The sequence below is a fragment of the Gossypium arboreum genome, chromosome 8, assembly GCF_025698485.1.
Source record: "Gossypium arboreum isolate Shixiya-1 chromosome 8, ASM2569848v2, whole genome shotgun sequence".
NCBI lineage: Eukaryota > Viridiplantae > Streptophyta > Magnoliopsida > Malvales > Malvaceae > Gossypium > Gossypium arboreum.
The window spans coordinates 36,777,665-36,804,731 of NC_069077.1; the positions used below are offsets into that span (position 1 = coordinate 36,777,665).

Here is a 27,067-nt window from a genome sequence, read left to right on the forward strand (position 1 = left end):
GTGGTATGTCCAGGGTTGTTTAAGAGTGTAATTAGGCCATGTTAAATACCATTGGAAACTATAAGTGTGTATAGAGGTTAGAGGGTGACCAAAGGCTTGGAAAATAGCCCCAGAAAGGTCCACACGGGTAGACACACAGGCATGTGTCTAGGTCGTGTGTGACACACGGTCAGCCCCCATAGGAGTGTTGCCTAGTGGTGTGTCCCCTGCACCTAAAAATTTTAGGTCATCTTGCATGGTAGTAAACACAGGGGCAGAGACACGGCTGTGTCTCTCAACCGCGTGGAGGACACGGCCTAGCACACGAGCGTATGCCTTGGCCATGTGCCTCAAATTGAATAATGACGTCATAAACAGAATGCCTGAGTTTTTGGACACGGACGAAGACACGGGCATGTCTAGGCCATGTGAAGGACACGAGCCAAGGACATAGGCGTGTGCTTGGCTGTGTAAAAACCCCTATAGGTTCGAATTAGAAAATAAATTCAATTAATTCCACACAGGTAAGGGACACGGGCGTGTCCCAAAGCACACGGTCGTATGCATTGCCTTCACACGGGCGTGTGAGGCTTAACCTAGAAAATATTCCTAAAATTTTCTTAAGTTCTCGGTTTAGTCCCAAACTATTCTCAATGTATGTTTTGGGCCTCGTAGGTCCATAACAGGGAGATTATGAATATGATTAATTGGTTTTAATTTGGAACCAAATTTTATAGCCTGAACTTTTCTGGAAATGTCATGTTCGTGCACAGTAATGCCCTGTACTCTGTCTCGGTCTCGGGTACAGGTAAGGGGTGTTACATACAATCTATAATTCGTACCTGGGAAAAATTAACATTTTGCCCCTAGACTTTCACATAATTATGATTTTTCCCCTAAGCTCGTAAAACGATTTTAATCAAATTTCCTTCTTTAACAAGCCTAGTCGAACCTTTATTACTCTTATAGCAACTCATAGTTTTCAATTATTTCACACATTTACAACCTATTTTATAAACTTTATAAGATGGTCCTTTTAAGTGTTTTCATGAAAATCCCTTTCACAAAAGTTGTTTATTTAACAACCAAGATTCATTTTCTTCCATAAATACTCAGAAAACATCACAAATCCTCTCATGGTAAATCTCTAGACTATCAACCATTTTGCAAAATAGTCTCCCCTTTAGTTAGCTTATGCTACAAGGGTCCCAAAAGTACAAAAATTATCAAGAATGGCCATTAAAATCACTTACTTGCAAGGGTGAAGAGTTGCTGAAATTTCAAGCTTCCAAAACCCTTATTTTTTGCTGATATTTTCGATGGAGAGGAGGAAGATGAAAAGGTGATAACTATTTCTCTTTATTTTATTTTATTTCTAGTCAAAGTTGTCACCAAAACCTCACCAAACCTTTAACAATTTCATTTTCTAATCTCTATGGTCGGCCATCACTCTATTAAAGGCCTATTTGCACATTAAGGACCTCTAATTTAAGGTTCTTTAGCTATATGACACTTCTAATTAATAGAACACAACTTTCACCTTTTATGCAATTTAGTCCCTTTTCAAAATTAAGCATAAAATTGCTAAAATTATTTCACCAAAATTTTCATGCACTCATATAATCATGCTATAACACATAAAATAATATTAAAAATAATTTCTCCGGCCTCGAATTAGTGGTTCTGAAACTCCTGTTTCGACTAGCCCTAAAATCGGGCTGTTACACTTTCAATAATTTCGTAAGCCTCGTTGTAAAACTTAGAAAGAAGAGCTCCATTTGCCGAAGCATCCACCATCATTCTAATATTAGCTTTAAGGGCAATATAAAAGTCTCCATTTGAACACAATAAGGAATACCATGGTGATGACACTTTCGTAATAACTTCTTGAACCACTCTCATGCCTCATATAAAGATTCTTCGTCAAGTTATTAAAATGAAGTGATTTCATTTTGGAGCTTGGCGGTGAGAGATGGAGGAAAGTATTTCATTAAGAAACGTTCAACCAACTTTTTCCATGTAGTTACAGAACAGGACTGTAAGAAGTTCAACCATGCTCACTCTCTATCTCTTAAGGAGTATGGAAAAAAATCTCAGTCTCAAGGCGTCTTGGGTCACCCCAGTCATTTTGAATGAGTCGCTCACTTCCATGAATAGCCGAAGATGAAGATATGGATCTTTAGTAGGCATCCTACTAAATTGACCCATATTTTGCAACATTTGGAACATTAGCTTTAGTTCGAATTGTGGTGCCTCAATTTCGAGTCTTACAATACCCGGATTGAGCTCGTTGAAGAGAGGAATGGTATATTGCCGAATGGCACAGTTTCTGTCATCGACAACAATGATCAGATTGTAAGCATTATAAGCAAATGCTCCTCATTGAACATGTTGTAGATGATTCATTATCACCTGAATAATAACAAACACTATTAAAGTAAAAATAAAATAAAATAAAATAGAACTAAATTTCAAGATAATTAATTTCACAAATATTTGACTAAAATAACAGTTCCGGGCAACGACGCCAAAAACTTGGAGCGACAGAAATGTGCAACTGAACACAATCACAACAAGTAATAAAGTGACAATTATTGTTGAATTATTGTACCCACAAGTACTGTGAAAGAGAATATTTATTAAATGTGAATTTAAACAATTTGGTGATGAAAAATATGTTGATTTGAAGTGGTGAAATTAAAACTAAAAAAAATTAACTAAGTGCTAACTAAGAAAATTAAAAGTAAAATCCCAATGCACGACTTCTAAAAAAGAGTTTAATAATATGACATAAATGTGTTAGATTAATTTTATTATTTAACTTAGAATTATTAAAATTATGTTCATGTTGTTACGAATAAGTTCACGGCAACTCGAAAACTTGCTAACTAACGTACATACTTACCTGCTAAAACTCAATAATCTCTTAACCATATCCCTATGTCAATTCTAACGATTAATCAAATTTTAATATGCAAGTAAACGATCAAGTGAGGTAACAATATATCTCTATATTGAAACAATTTAATCACAATAATCTTGCAAGTTATGCAAGACTAATGTATTGTTTAATACCGTCGCTAATTTAACCCTCAGCTACCTTAGAAGATTAAATATGCACAAATTAAATATTATGTCTATTAATTACAATTTCAATCCATTTAAATAATTAATTTAATTTTTACCTTACAATTAAATTGCAAGCATAACATAAGTATGATTTTATTTAATTGAACAATTTACTGTGACCTAATAACAACACAAACACATTTTTAATAATATTAAGTAGGCAGAATGCAATTAATCTAACACGAAAGGAATTTAAGTCATTTTAATTAATTGAAAAACCAAAACACAAATTTCCATGTTCATGATCAAAACAAAACTAAAACAAAAGATTAAGGGAAGGGAACTAGAAAAACAATCTCGGTGGTTTTCTGAAGCCAGACTAGTGCGCTCCTCTCTTCTTTGCACGTTATATTGATCCAAGGCCTTCACAAAAACTTGAGTGCTGCTACTCTAAGAGGCATTCAAGATCTTTTTCAAGAGGGAAAATTGAAAAAGGAATGAAGAATTTTGGAAAGCAACTAGAAGGGGGAAAAAAGGGAAAATGTGTGTTTGAGAGATGTGTTAAGTGAGGGATGAAAAATGAGGAGGTGAAAGGGGATTTTTATAGTCAGAGATGGCTGCTAAAATTAGCTAAAAATAACAGCCAATCTCCCATCCCATGACCGACCATGCTAGGTGGAAGGATTGATTGACTCAAACTTGCTATTATTAGATTGTGACTAAAAATAGAAGGCATGAAAAGGGAAGGAGTTTGAATGACATTTAGGAAAAGTTCAAAGGCTGATTTGCAAGCATAAAAATCAGCTAAAATAAGTTGATTTGGTCAGATAATGTGGATGGCTTGGGCTGCCATTTTCTTAGTGGATCAGTCCTCTTCACTTAACTTAATTGCCCATTTCTCTTCATCAAGCTTATAATTAAATTTAACCCAATTTGTGTTGGATGAAAAATAATTATTAAATGTGTTCAAGCAAATATAATGAGGCTGTCCATGGCTGGAAAATAACCAGCCATACTCTTGGGTCAATTGATACTAAAATTGCTTCAACGGTCCAAGCTTCTCAAGGTGTTTGCCAAGCCAATTTTTCACCCTTTGTGCAAAATTGTCGAAAATAAATTAAATTGTGTAGATTTATAATAAAAACAACTAAAATTAAATATGTTTCATAATTTGAGTGCAAATTAATTATTTTATAAATAAAATATAGATTTCGACAAAAATACTAAGAAACTACATGAATTAGAACTCAAAAGGTGCTGAAAAAGTCTATATATTTATGTGTTTCCAATAGACCGAAGGTAGTATTATGTATACAAAGGTACATTTATAGAAACATGTCTTTCAAATGTCAAATAGTAATACACGTTACGAATATGTATGTTTTATCAATCACTAATGTTGTAAGCTTTTATTCTACATTTGAAAGCTTGTAACAAACGATAAATATTTTATTCAAACCTATTATCTTAGAAAGAATTTTAAATAAATAAGAGGTACATTCAATATGATTTTTCTCAGATAAAAAAAATTAGTTAAGTATGTAAGTATTGTGAAACCTTATATCCGAATTCAATAAATTAGGTGGGTATAGGGTCTTACAATCTTTTTTATAGATCAATTATACTAATATAGTGCTCATTCCAAAGTAGTCTAATCCCATTTTAGACTGATTAGCCTTTGCAATGTCTTGTTTAAAATAATTTCCAAGGTAATTTTCCATAGATTGCAAATGATCATGCCAGATTGCATTGATGAGACACAAAGTGCATTTGTACCGGAGAGGTTGATTACGGATAATGTTATAGTGGATTTCAAATTGTTGCATTCTTTCAAGAAGAGAAAGGGTGGACGGAGACGGTGTTTTACATTGAAGTTGAATTTGAGTAAGCCGTATATTAGAGAGGAGTGACTTGATTGAGGAGGTAATGCTTAAGATAGGTTTTGGTGAGGCATGGGTCAAGTTGGTAATATGATATGTAAAATTCGTCAAATATTTAGTGGTTCTAAATAGGACACCAAGAGAGAAAATATCCCCTTCTAGAGGACTTCAACAAGGTGACCCGTTGTGCCCTTTCTTATTTCTTTTTTGTAGTGAGCATTTATTAGCTCTATAATAATTAGCTTGTCAAAAAGGTTTGGTGAAATGAGCGAAAATGAGTCATTCAGGACCTATAGTATCACATTTGTACTTTACCGATGATAGCTTAATTTTTGGGGATGCATCTTTAGACATGCAACACACATGAAAAACATTTTAAAAGAATATGAAAGTTGTTATGGGGAACTGATTAATTTGAATAAATCCCTTGTCTATTTTAGTTCGAATGTAAGTGAAGGAAATCTCAACTAATAGAAAGGGAGTTAGATGTTAGGAGCTCTATGGATCCTGAGAAGTATTTAGGACTGCCTATGGTAGTGGATCGAAACAGAAAGTTAGCTTTCCGAAATATTATGGATCGTATTCGAGGTAAAATAAATGAATTGTGTAATCGATGGTTATCGCAAGGGGTAAGGTTATTTTTATCGAATCAGTGTTGCTAGCGATCCCCACATATGTCATGTCCTATTTTTTTATTGCCAAATTCTGTTTGAGGAAATAGAAGCTGTATTTTGTTGTTATTGGTGGCAAAAGTCATAGTCAAATTGAGGGATTCATTTATGCTCATGAGAGAGGTTATGTAATTTGAAGGAGGGTGGGGGATTGGATTTTTGGAAACTAGTGAAGTTTAATGTAACACCTTTGGCCAAGCAGGGGTGAAGGTTGATTTGTAATCTTGCTTCATTAGTAGTACGTGTTTTAAAGCAAAATATTATGCAAGTAATAAATTTTTAAAAGCTCGCGTTTTAAAAGTATTTGGGTAGCGAAGGGGCTCTTGAAGGGGAGTAGCAGACAAGCTGGTGATGGAAAATTAATTCTAGTTTCGGATGTATTTTGTTGCTTGGAGATAGACCCTACATAATTAGATCACCACAAGTTAATAAGGTAAATTTTGTGGCTGATATGATTCACGAGCAGAGTGGGAAATGGAAGGAAAGTGCAGTCAATATCACCTTTAATGAACAGGAAGCTAGGAGAATATTGAGTATCCCATTGATGTAGTACAAGTTATCAGACAGGTTGAGGTGGTGTCCCGAGAAATCTAGAGAGTATACGGTGCATTGTGGGAATCGGCTATTGTTGCGGGGCTTTCTAGGAACTGAAAATGATTTGTATAGAGACATACATCTAGAGGTGTGCATGGGTCGGGCGGCCCGGCCCGAAGGCCCGCCCGAAAAATGGGAAAATTTGGATAAAAATATAGGCCCGAAAAACGGGTTTAGACAAAAAACAAGGACCGTTTAGAAAACGGGCCAGGCCTCGGGTAAGATTTTTTTGGTCCGAGTTCTACTGCCTTACCTACCCAATTTTAATATTAAATTATTTTAAATTTTTTATTTTTAATTTTAAATAACTTTAGTACTTTTACTTTACTTTTGTTGTTGTTTTGATGTTATTTTAATATTGTAAAACTTTTGTTATTAATATAATTTAATTCTTAATTTAGTTTTAATTTGTTTTAATTTTTAATTTTAATATAATTACTTTTTATTATATTTTTAATTTATGTATTATTTTAATAATTATTTTAGTCCCATTATTTATTTATTTTTATTTTAATATTTGTTTTTATGTTTTAAATGTATTTGATTTATTATATTTTAAAGTTTTTATTTAATAAAAAAGCAAAAAAAAAATTAATATGACCTGATAGGGCCAGGCTAGGCTCGGGCCTACCATTTTTTTTTCGGGCCGGGCTTAAACAAATTTTCAGGCTCATATTTCGGGCCGGGCCTGGCCCGGACCTTGAAAACAGACCAAAATTTTTTATGGGCCCGGCCCGGCCCATGCACACCTCTACATACATCAAAAAAAATACTTTTTGCAGAAAATTGTGGCAAACAAAGGTGCCAGATAAAATGAAAATTACAACCTGAAGAGTTTTACATAATCGTATACCTACTAGATCTACTTTGTAGGTTAGATCAAAGGTTAACTTCGATGAGGGTTTCTACAGTGACATGGAAGCATCAAGTTTGGGAATAATCATTAGGGACACCAAAGGTTTGATAATGGTGGCAGCATGCAGTTAGAACAGAAACATATCGTTTATAGAAGCGGCAGAAACTTTGGCAGCCGTTTAGGCCGTCCAATTTGCCCAAGAGATAGGGTTTCGCAAAGTTGAGGTTGAAGGAGACTCACTTTTGATTATTTCAAAACTGAGGATGCAAGGGTTAGACAGATCGGAGGTTAGTAATTAAATCTGAGAAGATAAACAGATTGTAATGGGTTTTGAACATTTCAAATTCCAACATATCAAAAGGGATGGTAATAGGATGCTTCACCTGTTGGCATAAGAAGGCTTCATTCAAAAGAAGGGCGCTCAATGGGTGGAGGAGGGGTCGGTGGCGATTCGAGAGATTGTGGTGGCCAAGGAAAGGGGACTGTCTAGTGCCACTTAATAGTCACGATAAGAATGGCGACTGAGTTGCAACAGAAGATGAGAACAAGTGTTTCATTGAGTCGTTCCAAACTAGAGCATGTCGTTGAAATCTATGGAGGGAGTTGAAGTGGTTTTCTTACCTGGCATGCAAAGGAAGAAGATGGATTTTTAATTTTGCTGGTTTTTATTTTTTATTTTTTTTGGAAGCCAAAGAGTCTTTTTGTTTTGTTGGTTTTTTTGGTTTGGTAAAAGCATGCCAGCCTTTTTCAAAAAAATTATCTTACAAAATTACTCCAAAATAGATACAAAATAGATAAAATAATTAAAATTATTTTACAAATAAATCATTATGTCTAGATAAAGTGTTTTTTTAATTGATAAAAATAATTAAAGATAAAATATTTTATAGGATATTTAACTAGATATAAAGTCAATTTTAGTTTAGATTAGTAAAATTCAAATTCAATTCAATTTTAACCACTTATATAACATTTATACTTTTTAATTTGTAATGACTTTCTACATATTTTATATAATATTTTCTATTTATCATATAATATTGGAAAATAAATTATGTAAAAATACTGTAAAACAAACCTCAGTCATATTCCTACCGAATTACATGTAAGAATAATTTGCATTGTAATTTTCATTCATCGTGATCAGCATCTATTAACAAATGCATAGGCCCCCTTACCGACCACAAATGCATAGGCCCTCTTATGATGCCATGGGGCTTGTCATGCTTCATCTGCTAGTTTTTGCCTCCTCCGCTCTCTACTTTTTGTCTTTGCTTTGCCTATCTGCTCTCTCTTTTGACATCAACAATCTCCCCACCGGGTTTCTTTTTGTTTCTTTTTCTCCCAATTCCTATCGATCCAATATAGCCACAAAACGATAACCCTGATCGGCTGAACCTCCCCAATGCCAAAAACTCAAAACACAGTATAATGTGATACTTCTTCATACAGCCTCATGCTGTCTTTTGCTTGAATTATGATCCAACTGCCCTCAGCGTCTCTGTCTCTCTTACTCGTTTTCATCGCCATTTATAATAGCTACAAATGTTGACGCCTACAAGACGATTGAACAGTACCAAAAGCAAAACATTATAGCAATATTATATAGTGAGACCTTCAATTGCAGCAGCGATATCATTTACCCAGCTCAAATTCCAAGTTCAACCTATCAAGCCCAAACGCCGCCAGTGTAAACAAACCACCATTTCTTCCTCTGTATCCACGCCAGCTGCCACTACTGCCTCTGCTAGACAACTACCCTGATTCAGGTTTCTCTGGGATTTTGACGTCGAAACCCGACGCGCCAATCTGATAGCTCTTGGGAGTTGCATTGCTTCCAAGCCTCTCCCACTCCTCGGCCTTAGGCTCGCCGTGTTTAACCGAGTCTTTGTGGGGTTTGAAGAACCGACATTCTCCGGACAGTATATCACCCGTCATGGACTTCACGGGCGGGAAGACACTCTCCAACAGTCACTCTCCGTCGAGTTTCACCAAGTTCAATTCTGCCTTCACAGCGGGACTTTTAAACCCGATGTCCCCACCACCGAACAAGACACGGTCCAGCCCAGTCGTTTGTGAACTGATTGCTAGCTCCTCCGATATCCACCCAAGAACTCAAACCAAAAACCAAGCTCTGATCCAAATGCCTATTTTCGATCCCAGACAAAATCAAACCCCGCCGGTCATTGATAAGCGGGCATTGACCATGCAACAGATTTCGGATCTTTTGTCTACCCGTAGTCCTAGGAACAAGTTTAACGACCCGGTTACAAGTGATATAAAGCTGACGTTGAGTTCCAAGGATGGGATTAGCGTGTCAATGAACGTTCACAAGCAAATACTGGTGGCTCAGAGTAGGTTCTTTGAGGTTAAGTTATCGGATAAATTGGCAAAGTACCAGTGGAATGGATCAGCTGAGGCGTACATGGCGGAAATAACAGATTGTGATGACGTGGAGGTCTATATAGAGACTTTGAGGTTGATGTATTGTAAATATTTGAGGAAGGAATTAATGAGAAATGGCATTTCTAAGAATCTTAAAATTCTGCAGGTAAATTTATATATAACTATTTGTAAATGAAATTTTTGGTTACTTGGATTCTTGAAACGTGGCATGAACCCGCTTGAACTCCGACTTTATGGCATTGATTGAAAGAAGTAGGAAATTGTGTTTTGCCTTGTTTTGTTCTCAGCAACTGAATTGGGTGCTCTTGCGGTGCTTTTGCTTGTCAGGTTGCTGTGGCAATAGGATTTGATGCCGGGGTTCTATCTTGCTTTGAGCACTTGGAAGCCGCTCCTTGGGCTGAGGATGATGAAGAAAAAGTGACTTGTGCATTGGCAGAGCTCAGCCTTGAAAATTTGGAGCAGGGGATGTTTTGAAGAAGATTTCTGTTAAAGTTACAAATGGAACTGGTGAGGTTGGAGATAATGAACAAGTGCTTCTCAAGCTCTTGCATGTGGTTCTAGAAGGTAAAGATGAGAAAGCAAGGCGTGAAATGAAAGGTTTGGTCTTGAAGATGATTCGTGAGAATTCATCTCCGAATGATCTGAGGAAAGAGTCATTGTATTCAGCTTGTGATGGTTGTCTGGAACTGCTCCAACACCATTTTCTCCGAGCAGCTTCGTCTGATTTGCAGGATGTGAGTCAGATTGCAAGACAGGCAGATAATTTGCACTGGATGTTGGAGATTTTGATTGATAGGCGGATTGCTGAGGATTTTCTAAAATCATGGGCTTCCCAATCCGAATTATCTGATATTCATTCCAAAGTTCCAGCTGTCCATAGGCATGGTGTCAGTAGAGTTACAGCACGCCTATTTGTGGGGATGGGGAAGGGGCAGTTGTTGGTACCGAAGGAAGTGAGGTACATGCTTTTACAAACATGGTTGGTGCCATTCTATAAAGATTTTGGGTGGATGAGGAAGGTATCAAATGGTCTTGATACACATTTAGTTGAGGATGGTCTTAGTAACACAATTCTCACTTTACCACTGGCTTGGCAGCGCGAGATTTTGCTTGCTTGGTTCTACAGATTCTTGAACTCCAGTGAAAACTGTCCTAACATTCAAAGAGGATTTGAAGTTTGGTGGAGGAGGGCTTTCTGGCAGCGCAATGGTGAACAACTACCAACGCAATTACACCTTACAACTCCAACAAATGCGAACTCATAAAGTTGCCATTTCCATGGTGCAGAACCGACTTTAATGGGCATGTTTTTGTTTGTTTTTCCAATACTTTGTCTTCAATCTATATTGATGGCTTTGTTCTTAAGTCTTGTTGTATGCCGAACAGAGAACCATATAGAGGGATATGGAAGCCATTAAACATATTGCTAGGATATTAGGGGCTTGGAAGCTGATGTGTCGTTGAAAGCACAAAAAATATCTTATTTCCTGTAAAATAGTAAAAATAACAGTAAACGGGAAGTAGGGTCGAATCCTCAGGACCGGATTGTACGAATGCTCATTCCTTGAAATCCTTGAAATATTTTAGCCAAGAAAACCTGCATTCCTGAAAAATAAAAAAGATAAAATTAAGAATCTGGAAAAATAAAAACAGAATTTAAAGTGAATTGAAATTGCGAAATTAAATAGATTGCAGAAATAGAAATAAGGAAAAATAAATAGAGTTGGGAAAAGAGAAAGTTTATTATGTGGCGAAATTCTAGCCTTCGGTTGTCTCGTTCCGGCTTGGGTTCAATCCTTGGCTTTTAAGTAACCCTTCTCAACTCAAGTAAGCCAGTTATAGTGGAAGAGGACGCCTACAACCACCAGCTCCAAATATTAGACTTACGATTTTTAGGGAACCTGACTCTAGCCAGTAATCTATGCTAGATCAACGCTTCTCAATGGCGAATCCCACGCCATTTTGTCTCTTTGGCTCGCCAACCTCTGACGCAGTAAGTTAAAGAATCGACTGTGCAATCCTTCCAAAACATACAAAGCGGCCGCCTTTGCATATGCTGAAAAGCTTACTTCTTAAGGGCCATGGACGGAAGCGTCAGCCCGTAGTGTGGAGAAACGATGAAAACTTGACAAGAAGGCTAAGTACGGATTCTAGGCCTCAAGAACCCTTTTTGGGGAATATTGACAACTTTCGGTTAGATAGGTTTTAGTGGCTCATGATAACGGTGGAAAAGAAAATAAATATAAAAAGGGAAAAGAGAATTTTATTGAAAGAAAATATGAAGAAACAAAAGTCTAGACTTTCAGGGGAAGAGTGTTTATAGAAAAAGATGAACACAAATAGAGTCACTTCACCCCTTATTTATAGTGCTAGGAAGATAGTCTAATTGAACTTAAATTCTAAAATAATAAATACATTTAATTAAAGATAAATAAAGATAATTAAAATAAAATTCTAAAATTTAAATAATCCTAATAATTATCTTAATATTTAATTATCCTAATATAAATAAAATGGAGTCTTATAAAATAAAATCTCGTCTTTTTGTGTTTTTAGTCCTTGTGTCTCCCATGCTTGCACTTTTGGTACAATCTTTTTCTTGTGTCGCATATCAGCCCAATGTGTCTCCAAATTCGCACTTTTGTCCCTTAAATTTGCTTTTGCCTCCAAACCAGTCCCTAAAAGATAAAAAGACATAAATAACTTAAATTAATAAGATCAAGCTCAGAATAAATACATGATTAATATATAAAAATACGTTATTCTAGAGCATTACCAGAAGCTTAACTTAGAACTTAGTTACTGGCTTATTGCTAGGCTGATAATTGATAGCCTTGTATTCTCCTTCAGCCCTTATCCATTATAGGAACATTTCTCTATGTTGTTAATGATGATTTTTAACTATTTGTTTAGAATTCCATTTCTGGTACATGATTAGAAGCATGAAATAACAATTGTCATCGGAGTCTAAAGCCAACCAAACCCGACCTTGGGGTCGTTTGGAGGTGCGGCCGACTAGAGCTTAAGGTTGAAATAGGCTCAAAATATTGTTTTTTAGTTTTTAAATGACCCAGAAATTTTCTATTTTAACCTTTAAAAGAAAAAAAAAAGAAAAAAAAAGAGAAGAAATTACTAATTTTTAAGGGGCTCTCAAAAATTTTTTTCTCAACTTTTAAGAAATTTAAAATCCCATTTTATTATTTTGTTTAGGATCCTAAAAATGTCAATAACAAATTTGACGCGAACTGTAGGATATAATATTTTCATTTGCTTATTTAATTTGGCAGATGCTATGAAAAAAGAAATGAAAGAAAAGGTATCAACAGGACACCAATCAAAGCACTCTGCTGACTCTTAAGTCTTTCAGCTCTTGTTCTCTGCTGGGATGAACGTTCAACAATCCCATTTGATTGTCCTAAATTTATAAATTGAGCTCACTAGTTGTTCGAGCCATTGGCCCACACTTGGATTGGCTGGGCTGCTCATCTCAGTTATAGCCTTTTTTGAGAAAACACACTTTTGCCTAACACTCTGTTCAACGTCTCTTCAATCTCAAGTCATTCACGGAATCACTCAAAGCTTCTCACATATAATATTATTGGAGCCAAACGTAGTACGTACCACAAGTAGACTATATTTTTCACATATCATAAATACGTCAGCTCGTATAACAAGCTGGTTAGGAGGAAATTGCATGGAAAGTATTGAATTGTGGGCTTCTGTAGGGGTGATGAATGGATGAACCTCACTTATTAACATCATGGTTGGATATAATTAATTATGTTAAATCATGGTTATTCACAAAACAATCTTCCATGGCTTGGAGAATCAATGGTCAATTACGGCACTTGTTAAAACATACGACAGAAATTGGGCAGCTTTTTATATTTGGAGAAAACATCAACGCTAAGAAATTTCCGGAGGATAAATATAGTGAAAAGAAATATCATTGTCACGTATGGAAAAGTAGGAATATACTTTACGTTAAATATATAATCTGTTGAATAGTCTGTTGCAGCATTATGATCGAGTATGTGCACTATCAAATTCTAAATCTTAAATTAGCAGCTTCAGCTATCATGTCTTTTCTCCCGATGTCGCCATCGCTTAGCTAGTTGGGATTAATTCCCAAGATTCTGGATAATATTGAGACTAATGGTTTAAAGATGAGGGTAAAGGGAATTTTTCAAGAATAAACAATATTTTCATTTTCAATTTTGAAAATGAATAATTAAAAATAATTAATTATATTATTCATTTTTCCCTCAAATTATCCTACTTTTGATTGGTATAATAATTAATTTAACACTTAATATTTACACTTTTTTGTCATGATTTATAAAAGTTCAACAAACTTAGTCCTCATTAGATTTTGAAAAATTTAGACTCAGGACAAATTTGATAGAATATATAAATATTAAATGCTAAAATTGTTTATTTTTTAGAATTAGAACCAAATTGACATAATGTGTAAATATAAAGAGTTATTATACCAATCAAAAGTAGGATAAATTGGAAGAAAAAACAAATATTATGATTAATTGTCATTAGTTGCTCACTATCAAAATTGAGAGAGACTAAATTGCTCTAATTTCTTTGAGATGAGCCAATTTGCTCAATTTTGAAGTTGAGAGAACTCCAAGATGTCTTTTTACCTAAAAATGAAAAAAAAATCTTTGACTACAAGGTGTAGAAGAAGAAATTTTACGAGCCAATTACAAAACGAGCTAAAACTATAGTAGGCCAAAGTTAAAGTTACCAAGGTAAAAATGATGACATCATATTATGTAATAATTATTTTTCTTTAATTAATTTAGTTAAGAGATAAATATTATATTTTATACTATCACTAATTAAAAATAAAATAATTAAATGATTATTTTATATCTAAATTAATTAAATTAATAAGAGAGAAATAATAAATAAACTAGTTTAAATTCTTGTAGAACAATTAAATGTAGTTAAATTTTACAAGAACTCTTTTTTATTTATGTGATTGGATCAAATGAAGCAGTTAAATTCTACAACTCTCTTTTATTTGTGTATTTGGCATTATAAAAAGGAGTCACCCTAAACCATTCTAGACATTCACAAGTTTAAGAAGCTTAGAAAATCTCTACAGAATTCTTTGACGAAGCCTAAGAACATGAAGAAGTTCTAGAGAGCAGCACACACGTTCTAAAGAAAAGTCACCTTTCGATCTAGTTCAGATGTGGAGGAGAAGACAAAAGCTATTTCTAAAGAAAGCTGTAATAGCCTATTTTCAACGAAATCAGAACAGTGGTTTCGGGACCACAAATTCAAGCCTGAAAAAAAATTTATTTTTATATTTTTGCATGGTTTGAAGTATTTTAGGAATGTCATATGAAAATTCTGATAAGAAAATTTTATCTATTAGGTACTTAATTATGGAAAGGACCAAATTGCATAAAATGCAAAAGTTAGATTCTAGTAGCTAGAATGATCAAATAACTATGGAATTCAAAACTTGATGTCCTTATATGATAATTAGACCATTAAAGAAAAGTTAGTAGATATTTTTGGTGATTCAATCATGGAAAAATTAGAAAAAGTTAGGGACTAAATTGGAAACTAAAATAATTAAAAGATGATAAATGATTAAAAAGAAAATATCATTTTATTTTATGTCATCTTCTTCCCCAAATACATGGAAACCCTAGGAGAGAGAGAAGAAACTAATCAAGCTTAATTGAGTAAGTATTCTTGTCCCGTTTTTAGTAATTTTTATATTTTTAAGATCGGGATAATCTAATCTATCTATTTTGGGGATTAATTTGAAAAGTTATCAAAGTATAGAAATTTTTTCATGGATGAATATGTTGAAAATTTGAAATTTATGGTAGAAAATGAAAGGTTGTTGATAGATTAAACAACTTTTACAAAGTGAATTTTGATGAAAATGTGATTTAAGGACTAAATAGTAAAGTTGTAAAAATTGAAGAAAAATTCTGAATTTTATAGAATACATGTGCTGTAAATTTTATATTGAAATTTCGGTTAGGCTTGGAATGAGAATTAAATTGCATGAATTTCATTTTCCAAGCCTAGGGTCAAAATTGGAATTTATGGAAAGCTTAGGGGAAAAATGGTAATTTTGCCTAGGATATAAATTGAGTTCAATAGAATATGAAATGTGAGAAATTGATGATTAAATTCATTTATATAGATCCAGATAACACAAATTCAAAGCTAGATCAAGGAAAAGAGAAAGTTTCGGATTAGTAAATTTTCTTATACGAACTGTTATCGAGGTAAGTTCGTGTAATTTAATTTCGCATGTTAATATGTTTTAATTGAATGTTGTATTTGATTTGAATGTGGTAGATGTTTATTTAATTTATATAAATGTTATAAATACATGAAATGGTTACATGGTTGCAAAAGTTACTAAATTGTAAGTTCTGTTGGAATAATGAAAATCGATGGATACATGTGATTTCCCGTACATGAAATATGATTCTGTATATGTTGCAGACGAGATTTATCTCAAATGAGTAATCCCGATATAACACTCGAGCATCCTGAAATATATATATAGTTCTTGCAAGCATCCTGATCGGTAATGATCTTGCATTTGTTGCACATTACCGTAGCTCTTTGTGAGTGTCCTGACATACGATCGGTTGTGATTCTGCATATAATGCAGACACAAACATAGCTCTTCATGAGCTTCCTGTTAAGCTCGCTTGAACTCTCTGTTACCTTATCCGAAGCTCCCTGATACTATCTCTTCGGAGATATCTGAAAGGCTCTATGAGCTTCATAAGCAAAAACTCTTATGAGTTTCTTGATTAGCTCAGATAAGTGTCCTGTTACATGATTACATGGCTCATTTGAGCATCTTGACATGTGGCTCGAGAGTTTGTTCCCTGAATAAGAATGGACGGTTTATAGATATGTACACCTTGAGTGTACTAATTGAGTATCCATCGATATTTCAAAAATTCAACAGATAACACTATTGACATGAGAAAATGATGAGATAAATAGAATTATGCTCTGAATGCTTTTGAATTGTTTGATGAAGGATTATATGATGAGCTCATTTATATTTATTTAACATTTACATGTATTACATGACTAACTTACTTGATTGAGTGCATGTGTTTAGGTAAATTTGTCAAAATGATGAAAGCATGTTAATTGTATGCTCAGTGTTGTTAAATGTGACTGGTAAGTTTCAATTCCTGTTATACTAACTTACTAAGCATGTAACACCCCCTACCCATATCCATCATTGGAACAGGGTACTAGGCATTACCGGAGCTTATCGAATCATTATTAATTAGGGGAAAAAGTAAAACAAAGTAAACATGTAATATTTAAGAAATTCATATAACATGGTAATTAACTTACCGCTTCTCTATATTCAACATAATTATGCAAAGCATAATTATTCAAATTGATCATGAGCCCTAATACCTATTCTTAACACATTGTTAGTCATATAATTCATATAAATATCAAGAAACATGTATGGGCTCAACTTTCATTAAATATCTCATATACATATACTTGTACACATCATTTATTCACATAACTTATAAAAATCATATTTATGTATTTGCTTCCATAACAATTTGTCTTGATTTTAGACTATCTCACATTGGAGCTTTACTCATCAAATCATTTGAAATTCTATCTTTATACAAATAGTACACTTGAGTTGCACAATTCTATAATTATGAATGAACACATTTATAAAATATATTCCATGTTCATATATCATAGTCTCATGTCTCCATATATCAAATATATAACCATCATTTTCTTGTGTTTCAGATAAATACATATAACCATACATAAGCATGTCATTCACTATTTCTTCCTATCTATCACAATTTCAAATGACAGATTCATGTGAATGAGCTCAATAATAACCATGAAAATACTTACCACATTCTTTCACACATGTTCCACTTATAACATTTATGTTTATATTTGCCTTGACATTTACTAAGCAATATCGGATATTCATTTATTAGGCAATATCAAATATTCAAATTATTCTTTAACATATATAACATTTAATTCAAACATGAATTTATAACATTTTTCATTTTAACAAAGTTTAACATTTACCAAATATAATCGAGCATGTGATTAATTTATGCATAAGTCACTCACATATTTTCCTCCTCCTCCTCTCCATTCTACATCCTTAATGTATATAACACGCTTATAAATAACATTATCTATAATTTTACTATTTACTTATATTTATATTCCAAAGTTTTCCATCCATGTCATAGTCACTAAATTATTTTTAACTTGAGATATAAAGCTCCAAATTAAGATCCACTAGTTTTTCCTAAAACTATACTTACATATCTTCTTACCATAAAATTTTAAATTTTTTTTGTTGAGCCAATAAGTATAGTTTATTCTTTAAATTCACCCCTGTTTTGTTGTCTGACAGTTCCGACCCTTCTTCACTAAAAAATAATTATCTCCTTATACAGGATTTGAATGATGTTCCTATTTTTTTATCTTGAAAATAGACTCATTTAAGATTTAAAAATATAAATTTAAGCCCATAATTATTTTTCTTCAATTTTTTATGATTTTCCACAGTAAGAACAGGAGAACCCAAAATCATTCTAACCTTCTCTCACAAAATTTATTATATCTCATGATTTACAATTCAATTGCTTACATCGTTTCTTCTATAAGAAACTAGACTCAATAAGATTTAATTTCATATTTTATTCATCCTCTAATTAAATTTGTAAAATTTTTTATGATTTTTCAAAGTTAGACTACTACTGCTGTCCAAAACAGTTTTAGTGCAAAATGTTGATTTCCATTTTGCCCCAAAGTTCACAGTTCGTACAATTCAATTCTTACTCAATTAATCCCTCAATTGAGCTAATTTTTCTCATTCAATACTTTATTCTATCATTTTAAACTACTTCATAACCCTTGAAAATCAGAACTTTAGCACTAGACCTTAATTTCAAACTCTTTCACAATTAGATCCTAAAATCAATTTACATCAATTTTACTTGATAAAATCATCATATATCAAAATTAAAACTTCAATTATATATTTATTCATCATATGCTTCCAGAACTCATCCATAGCAACTTTAAAAATTAGCCATGGAATCAAAAACTAATGACATAGTAAGTTGGACCCAATTGTAAAAGTTTAAAATCTTAGAAATTTCAAGGAAAAAGCAAGAATTAAACTTACATGAAGCTAGAGTATGAAAACCAGCTTGAACCCTCTTCCATGGTTGTTTTTTATCCGATGAAAATTAAGAGAAATGAAGAGAATTGTAGATATTCCAATTTGGTCCCATTTCTATTTAGCTAATTTTGTCAATTTTCCAATTTTGCCCTTATTTCATCCATTTCCTGATTTTTCTCAGTTATTGCCACCCAAAACATCTCCTTTGGACTTATTTGCACTTTAGGTCCTTCCTCATTTGACAATTGAGCTATTTAATCCTTCTAACAACTTTTACACATTTTTCAATTTAGTCCTTTTTATTTAATTAATCACTCAAACGTCAAAATTTTCTAACAAAATTTTAATACTACCTTATTGACACTCCGTAAATGTTTATAAAAATATTTATGGCTCGGTTTATAACACCGAGATCTCGATACTTTTTTTCTCCATTTCTTGACCAAATAAATCTTTATAAAACACAATTTACTATTTCAAAAATATTTTAAAAGCTACATTTGACTCATAAATATTAAATAATAGAATCTACGAGTTTATTTTTCGGATTTGGTGGTCTCGAACCACTATTTTTGACATCGCTGAAATTTGGGCTATTACAAAGCATATAATGCTTACTAGGTTTTATTTTCTCTATTTTATAGTGCTCGGAAGCTCGCGAAGGTTGGGAACGGTTGGAGCATCATCACGCTATCCACTAGCTTATTTAGGTATAAATAGTAATCTCATTTTGGTATAATGGCATGTATAGGTTAATTGGCCTTTGATGGCACATGAATGTGGTTTGTAAACTAACTATTGGAATGACTAGTAATGTTTTGTTTGGTATAATTATAAGGTTTCATTAAAACAAACACCTATGTGTTAAGTTTATTAAATATGATTGATCAAATTATGCTTAACCTATAAGTTAAATAAAGGTAAGATTATAATCATGATTGCATATGATAAAATGTCATATTAGATGTTAGAATTGACTTGCAATTAATACTTGAATTGGTTGGTATATACTTGTAAGTTTTGGTATAGGTTATTAGCAAATTTAGGTGAGAAATAAAGCTAGGAAATGGCTTTATTTTGTCCACACGGGTGTGTTTCATGACCGTGTGTGACACATGGCCTGGTAAATGGGCATGTGGTTATGCCGTGTGTCTCCTGCATTTTAAAATTGAGAAACAGAATGCTCAGAATTGAGCACACGGGCAGAGATACGGGCGTGTGTCTCAGCTATGTGTGCTGCACAGCCTAGAACATGGCTGTGTGTCTTGGCCATGTGAAACCTGCACTTAAATTTGAAATTTTTAATTAACCACATGGCCTAGCACATGAGTGTGTGGCTGGCTGCATGGCACCAATCAGAGAGTTACACGGGATCGAACACGGTCTGCAGCACGGGCGTGTCTTAGGGTCACACGGGCATGTCCCTGAACCACACGGGCGTGTGTGCCCTATATCTAGGAAAATTTTAAAAATTTTTTGAAAAATTCTCTGAGTTCTCGATTTAGTCTCGATTCAATTCTAACACTCATATTAGGCCTCGAGGGTCCATTTTAAGGGATGTTATGAATAATCCTGATAAATGAGTAATAAATGACATGAATTATCTATAAATATTCTGTCAACTCCGGTAATACTCCGTAACCCTGTTTCGGCGATGGATACGGGTTACGGGTGTTACAAAAGCCGCCTTTCGACTCGTTTCAATTGAAGAAAATAGGTCCAAACCCGTTCCAAGAGCAAGTCAAGCCAACACTTGAAGCAATCCACATTCATCTAAAATCAAGTTAAACAACCCTTGGATCAAAGCCTAGCTGGAGAGAAGAATCAAAGGATATTTTTCTTTGTATTCAAGAAGTTTTCAGAGACTGTAACTTTCTTTCAAAGTTATCAATAAATTTGAATCTAAATTTTCAAGTCAAGTTTTGACTTGAAATTTGTATGTACAAATTTCCGGCATGCCTAGTGGGACAATCTTTGCCTTTCATCTCTTCTATCGAAAAGTTAAAGTTCAAAGTTGTGATTGCCTCAAAGAAGATCATCAATAAATCCACTCAAGTTAATCTTACAGCCAGTTCGGCTTCATCATCAAGCACCACTGCTCATCCATATGGCACTAGGTAGAAAACAAAAGCTCTCCTTGAGTTATTCGGTCAAACTTCTTCAATGTTTAGTGATAATCCACGCTATGACTCTTCTTCACCAACTCATAAGCTAGAAGAAGTTTCTCCTCATGGATCAACTGTAGCCCATCGATTATCATTTAAGTGAAAAGATGTCTAATCAAGTAACCATGCCATTCCAACATCTTCCTCAAAGCCCAAGTTTGGAATGATGAATGTTGTAGCACCCCAAACCCGGCCCAGATGTTATGACCGGATCCGACATGCCACATCGAAGCGTTCAAAACATTTTATGTTGTTGATCCAGAAAAACTTACTTAGTGTTTTAAAAGATAATTTCATTATAGGTTAAAGTGAATGGAAGCTGTGCACCAGGTAGGAAACCGGAAAAGAGGTGGTGAGTCCATCGGACTGCTTAAGTACCAAGCTCCCTTCAGATCCAATCCTAGACATGCATACCGCCATTGCCACACCTTAACGTCATGGATATTTCTAGGAAACCGATTTGATTATGTCATTTTTAGGAAAAGTGATTAATTTTGGAAAATACTTTCATTGCGGAAGCTTTGCTTGTTGTTGTGTTATTTTGAAATCAATTGTTGTTTTTTGAAAATGCGCCCTAAAGCTATCTAGTTTCAACAGTTAAAATAAGTAATACCTATCTTAGTAATACATATTAAAACCATCAAAAATAAAGAAGCGACCTTATTACATTTAAAAGCCCAAAACCTCAAACGTAATTAAAAGGATGTCCAGTTCACGGAAGAAAATCAAACTTTCGAGCGGGTGGCCATCCAATTCCCTCACAGCTCCAAGCCCACTATGGTTGGGGATTTCCTGCGTGGATGAAAATAAAAAGGGTGAGTTTGGGGAAACTCAATGTGTAAGGAAAACCCATTCAAAGCCCAAATCAGCTCAAGCCTATTGGGCCTAAGCCCATTCAGGTAACAGTGGTACTGGACCAGAGCCCTTTTCAGATTACAATAAACTGGGCCTTAGCCCCTTATTCAGATAACAGTATAGCCCATAGGCCCATTTCAAAATACATGCAACATCAATAACATATGCAAGCCCATTTGGGGAGACTACTCAACCCACCAACCACTACACTCCACCCGTACCAGCCCTACACTCCATGTGGGGAATAGCTCAACCCACCCAAATTTAACACTCCACAGATTCTGACCTTGTTGCTCGATTATCAATAATTGAGGCAAAGCCTCCAAGACGTGGACAAGCCACTTTCAGTACTTCCTCCGTCAATATCCCAATCCCATGCATCGATAATAACAACATGGCATGCAAGAAATAACAACAAATCAAACATGCATTTAGGTCAATTTAACCCAAGGGTATTTCGGTAATTTATCTACTAGGGGTAAAACTGTAAATTTTCCACTTTTAAAGGTATTTCAGTAATTTATCTATTTTAGGGTTTTTCATGCATATTCCTACTTTTCACGTACTAATGTAATCACGCATCGAGAGTTCTTACCAAATTGGGCCGTTGGCCCATCATTCCAATTTTGGCCCATTAAGCCCAAAAATATCGAGGGCACGTAAATCATGCACTTTGCGGTCCAAACATTGCAGCTTACTAAAACATTAATCGATTTACCTCACGAGCATTCGCACACTCGCAAATCTACAAAATACCGTTTTCGACATTTCGCTTTTCGCTTTTGCCGATCTAGACTAAGAAAGAGGGTGTTAGTTACACACTGCTTGCGACGATATCTTCGAGATCCACACACGAACTACCTACAATTGGATTACTAACACGTTAATCTAACTATTCAAATACAAACTACGTATTAACCCCTTACAATATTCGGCCAACCACACCTACAGATCATAATAAGCTTATAAGAAAACAATAAGCAACTCATTAACAAATTTTTGTCAATGTTTACCAGATAATCATAATTTCACTGCAAGTTGTCTTCCTGAGCAACAGTCACTAAATTATTTATAACTGGAGCTACGAAACTCCAAATCAAGTGCCGTTAATTTTCCCTGAAAATAGACTCATATATCTTCTATCCATAAAATTTTCAGAATTTTTGGTATGGCCAATCAATACCAGATTTTTCTTAAAGTTTCCCATGTTTCACTGTTTGACTAATCTGACCACTCTGCATTTCGAATCAAATTTCTCATTATACAGAATTCAAAATATGTTCTCGTTTATTCCATTTGAAACTAGACTCATTAAGATTTAACTACATAATTTATGCAGCTTCTAACTCATCTCCCACAATTTATGGTGATTTTCCAAAGTCACGTTACTGATGCTGTCCCAAGCAGATTTATTACCAAATCACTCTTTCACACCTAACTTGCATGCGTGTTATTTAAACATGTATATCACCAATCAATCATCACATATCTATGATTTTATTAAGTATAATCTCCATTTCATCATTTTAAAGCACAACATGTTAGCCGATTTTTTTCCCCTTAGCATCTAAGGCACATGCATGCTCATTTGTTTGGCTCAACTTCACCTATCTTCCATTTTTCATCAAAAGAACATGAAACAACAACCATTTCCTTCATTTTAATTCATGACTAAATGCTCACAACACAACTAAAAACCAAAATATGCTTCAAGAGTTAAGGTAGAATCAAGAAGAACTCATGAACATCAAGATAGAAGCAAACTACCATTAACTTACCTTCAATTTTCTTCCCCAAGTGACGGAACATTCAAGAGATTTCTCCTCTCCTTTCTCTTCTCTAACTTTAGGCTATGATGAACAAAGATGGACAAATCTTTGTTCTTTTCACCCCTTTTTCTTTTAATAAAATTTCATATTTCATCCATTTAATTCTTTAATACAAAAGACATGAAATTCCCATCATGGAACATTTACCTAAACCATTATCATGGAACATTTACCTAACCCATTATCATGGAATATTTACCTAATCCATTATCATGGAACATTTACCTAACCCATTATCAGTTTGTACCATGAATTATGGATATAAAGTGCTCATATTGTCTACAACAACATGATGGCTGGCCACTTCATGTAAAATGGGAGGTTTGTCATGCAAATCCTCCTATTTTGCACTCCTATTTATTTGGCCACCTCAATTTAGCCTATAGCATTTTCAAACATTTTCACATAGGTTCTATTTCATAATTTCACCCCATTTTTCTTATGGAACAAAAATTAACTAAAATTGCCGGGTTCTATCTTAAGCTTGGGCCTTCTAGAGGCCCACTAACATAATTAAACCTATGCCAACATTCACAGAATTCCCAAAAATTGGGGCGTTACAAATGTCATGACAACAAACACCACATCCTTGGAAGAATAGGTGGCATTTTTAGTAAAGATGGTGGAAAGTCTAACTACAAGCCTTAAAGAAAAAGATGACCAGATGACCTTCATGATGACAAGGCTCTTTGATCTTACTAGGAAGAGGCTAGTCAATGAAGAATTCCAACATGAGAACCAACATGAGAATCTAACACAAGAGCTTGGTGAACAATCTAATGTGCAATTTTCCAAATATCCTCAACCAACAATTAATGAAGTTGTCACCACCAATCAACTTAAAGAGCTCATCAAAGAAACTGTCAAAAATTAAGTTGATTGTGTAACTCAACCATCATACACCTATGACAAGCCGCACTTCTACAAGATTGATCGCCTCAAAATGTTAGGAAGCTACCAACCTCTAAAATTCCAATAGTTTGATGACAAAGGGAATCCAAGCTCATTTTGTGGAGCTTGCAATAATGTTGAAATTGATTAAAAGTATATTCCTTTTACTAGTACACTAATCTTGAGCTTTGAAAAATTGATAGTTGGGAACAACTTGAGTGTGAATGTTTCAATAGATTTTACAACACTCATCGCATTGTTAGCATGATCAAGCTTATTGGCACACGATAGTGAATGATGAACTAGTCATTGACTACATCCACTGCTGGTGGAATCTAAGTTTGAATTGCAAGGAAAGATTGTCAGAATATTCAACCCTTGATATGTACATCTAAGGAATGAATTGGGGGATTGCGTTACATTCTTTAAGGCATCAATCCAAAGACCTCTGAAAAGTTAGCCACTAGCAAATAGAAACAAGAAACTCGAAAGGGGCCAAGATAGTTGTAACATCCCAATTTTTTTTAATTAAAGTTTGTAAAATTATTTCAAGAATGAGCTATTGAATTAATGGTTAAGAGATAGTAAGAAGTTGGTACATTTGTCCTAGAGACCCAAGTTTGATTCTTTTCCCTTGCAAATTAATTAATTTTGCTGTTATTTTTCTTTCCACTCCCCTGTTTGTGTGATCTCCAACCTAGGTTTATATGTTATTTTTCATTAAGTTTTTCAGCCTATTCATTTTTTTTTTTTGCATCTCTTGCCATCTAACCATCATTCTCTCTCAAGAATCTCCCATTTTCTTCTTCATTTTTTCTTATTCATTCTTCCGTCCAAACAAGTGTGTTTTCTACTATTGTTGTGCCTCCCCAAATCAGCTGTTTTCCATGCCACTGTTTGTGGTGGTGTGTCACCCCTTTGTGCACCACTTGTGGGTTGCTATATTTTCTATTTTTGTCTCACATTTACAATAACATTTTCTTCAATTCTTTTCTATTTAAAGCAATCCTTAACCTTTTCAATTAGGAGTGCATCTGATCTCACTTATTCGACATCTCAAGTCTAGTTAACATGAAGTGTAAGTGCGGATTTAATTGAGTTATAGTGCCGTATTAATTTTGTTAAAGTTTCTGATTGGGTCGATCTAAGACTTTTGATTGATAATTAGTTACTTATTTTATAGTTTAATTTAATCGTCGGTGCTGATCTAAACATCCTGGATCAGTAGTGAAGTCAGATATTGTTTGCACCCTCGTTTCGCATCAAATCAGTGTAAATTCGTTTGGCGTTTCGGATCTAAAAATTTATTAATGTGACACTGCTTTGGCCAAACCCTTAAGGGTGTTTCAAGGCTGGTCATTAATTTTATTTTAATGTATTAAGTGTTGTTTTTGAATCTAGGCTCATCTAAGGCTTAAGTGCAAAAGTACAGATTTTACAGTTTACAGTTGTAGATTACGAATTAAGGTGTGGGTCTTTACCTTTGCTAAATTAGTCTAAAAATATTAAAATATTTTTTAAAATGGTAGTTATGTTTGATAGTTTTGGCATGGTCGAATGGCTTAAGTGCTAATAATTGGAGTGTTGAGTAAGGTACATAGTTAAACAGGAAGCCCGATTGTAGAAGGCCCTATTAAGACTGATCGAATTATGTATGAGTTGTATGTAATGTATGATTTTGTTCTATAATTTGGTTAACCACATGTTGGATATGTCATATCTCTAATTGCTAAATATGTGGTGAAAATTGTTCATTGAATGCATGTACAGCATGCTGAATTTTTGAAACATTGATTAATATGCACATAATATGCCATAATAGACATTGAGCTTGTATGTATTTAAATTACATACCATATGTGATATTGACTGTATAGAAAGCATGTATGCATGCCTCAGCTACTGTTAAACAAAAGGTATGCAAGGCAAATACTGATACTGTTTATTGGTATGCAAGTTAAGCATGTCATTGTATCGAAACTATTATTTGAAGCATGATATATTTACTGATTGTATAATATATTGCATTTGCATGGGATGGGTATTTATGGTTGACGGAGGAGTTCTGTGGAGTACCGATAGTCAGTGGATTGCACCAGAGTACCGATGAGATTGGGTGATTTAATCACATCTTTAGCATCTTTCTAAAAATAATGGTGGCTAGTCCACATTACTGGGTGCTTGACTGAATTTTTACTGGCAATATATCTGCATTATTGTTACTGGTGGTTTATCCACATTGAGCTTCAGCTCGCAATGTTTGGAGCTTGGTAGATGGGTTTTGGGGAACTCGTGGGGTGTAGCAGATGATCAGCTAGAAACCTTTTGCTTTGAATCATACAACACAACATGCTCATACACTGATTGAATATTTCTACGCAACGGTATGGATTGGTAACGTTGACTATTATATTTGAAATGAATGATTATATGATGTTTTGTAATTTTGACTCATACTAAGCTTCCTTAAGCTCACCCCTCTACTCTTAAACTTCTCAAGTAAATGCTCGAGACTAGGATTGGACTCGACACGTGGACAATCTTTTGGACTTCTGACTGCATTATTTTTAAAATAATTTCGATTGAAAGTTTTTCACTGGTTAGGATTGTAAATTTGTTATTTAGGACTGTAGGTTGGTAGATTTTGGTTTGGGATTT

General features: G+C 34.2%; 1 non-coding gene and 1 pseudogene across 1 annotated transcript; both read left to right on the forward strand.

Annotated features, from left to right (window-relative positions):
• Positions 1-1,833: 1,833 nt before the first annotated feature.
• LOC128279977 (small nucleolar RNA R71) lies at positions 1,834-1,940 on the forward strand. Its single transcript, XR_008270161.1, has one exon. It is a non-coding gene; the product is annotated as a small nucleolar RNA R71 (small nucleolar RNA).
• A 6,262-nt stretch (positions 1,941-8,202) lies between these two features.
• LOC108468697 (BTB/POZ domain-containing protein At1g63850-like) lies at positions 8,203-11,009 on the forward strand (annotated as a pseudogene).
• The last annotated feature ends 16,058 nt before the right edge of the window (positions 11,010-27,067 follow it).